Source organism: Pygoscelis adeliae, unplaced genomic scaffold (assembly GCF_000699105.1).
Source record: "Pygoscelis adeliae isolate BGI_AS28 unplaced genomic scaffold, ASM69910v1 Scaffold537, whole genome shotgun sequence".
Classification (NCBI taxonomy): domain Eukaryota; kingdom Metazoa; phylum Chordata; class Aves; order Sphenisciformes; family Spheniscidae; genus Pygoscelis; species Pygoscelis adeliae.
The window spans coordinates 306,987-308,511 of NW_008825213.1; the positions used below are offsets into that span (position 1 = coordinate 306,987).

Below are 1,525 nucleotides of genomic sequence, written 5' to 3' on the forward strand. Positions count from 1 at the left end.
CTGTGCTGGGACATGGCCGGAGACATGCCGGGGGCGCCGCGGGCCAGCAGGGGCGGAACTGCGTGGACCTCAGGGTCTGGGAGCGATGACCCTGGCTGTCCCGGCCCTGCGGTGAGCCCTCGGGGTGCAATGGCTCAGGGGCCATCCCAGCTCCAGGGGCTCCCAATGTAGCCGACATTTTTGCTACCAGCTATGCATTTCTCTAGCCAAGAGATCAGCAGCGTTCGGGCCTGGGAAAAAAACTGCTTCCTTTTTTTTCTCCCTTTCCCTGTTTTTTTTGAGACTCCGGAAAACTTTCCTGGTGGTTGTTTATGGTTCTTCTCTTTTCTTCTTGTTGGTTTTTTTTGGTCCAACAATATTTTTTTTTAAATGAATTTCCAAGAGAAAAGTCTTCCGGGGCGATGCGGGACTGGGGCGCCGGGGGGGGCTGTGCCAAGCTGGGGGTCTCCCCCAGCCCTTCGGCAAAGCCAGACCCCTCGGGGCACGGCCATGCCTTGAGAGCTTCCCATCGGCGGATTTAAAACGCAGCATCTGCAAACATGGGTGCCCGGGGATGCTCCTGCACAAGCAATAATAACCCACCCAAGACCAGGCTCTGAGGAGGTGTCAGCAAGAAAAAAAGGGGAAAAAAAAGGCAAAATGAGGTCAAGGTCATTAAAATCAGGAGGAGTGGCCCCAGAGTGATGACAGGCCCCGTCTTTGCATCCACCCAAGCCACCACGGTAGCGGCAGGGGTGAAGGGGTGGGCGGTTGGGATTCATATGGGTACAAAAGGAATTTTTGGGTCCATTTTCTTTGGCTTGCAAAGCCAAAGTCTACGAGAGAGCAGGAGCTGGCTCATCCTGTGCAGGGAGGCCATACAGCCCTGGAAAGAAGAGGAGAGAAAGGCTTGGAACAAGCAGCTTGGGAACCGACAGCAAAAGCAAACACTGGGAGAAGATCCCAGCTGGCACCTCCATCGCCTCTGCCTGGATCCTGCACCCTCCCGTGCTGGGGACCGCGGGTCGGTGTCCCCGGGCTCCGCTCCCTGCTGCCACGGGGACAGTCCCCGGCTTCCCCTCCCACCCCTGCCCGGGGCAGCGCTGGCTTCGGCTCGGGGAGTAGGTTTTTGGGTGGGAGAAGGAGCAGAGCTGGCACAGCTGGAAGGGAAGAGCCTGGATGGGACCTAGCCGGGCCGGGGAGCCCATCGCTTCCTCCTCCTCCTCCCACCGTGTGCCCCCCCCGGGGGTTGCTGCAGGTCCCACCTCCGTCCCCATTCCTGCGGGCGCATCCCCCCACCTAGATGTCCCTTCTCCAGCTAGCAGTGGTCAGGCTGGGCACGCTTGCTTCGGGAGCTGGCGAAGGCAGCTGCCCATCTCCTGCCGGGCATCCCCAGGCCTTCGGGGCTGAGCTGGAGGCAGGAGCTCCAGAGGGGTCGGGGCTGTGGCCCCCCGGTGAGCTTCGCTGCGTGGGACACAAGTGAGAGCGGCTGCTCGGGTCATCTCCTGCACCCCGTCCCACTGCCCCCATCCTGCTCTCTCACCCA

General features: G+C 60.7%; 1 protein-coding gene across 1 annotated transcript in view; it reads left to right on the forward strand.

The window, feature by feature from the left end:
- The window catches only part of LINGO3 (leucine rich repeat and Ig domain containing 3), a 9,705-nt gene that overhangs the window by 2,054 nt on the left and 6,126 nt on the right, over nt 1–1,525 (forward strand). The gene's annotated exons all lie outside the window — the stretch shown is intronic.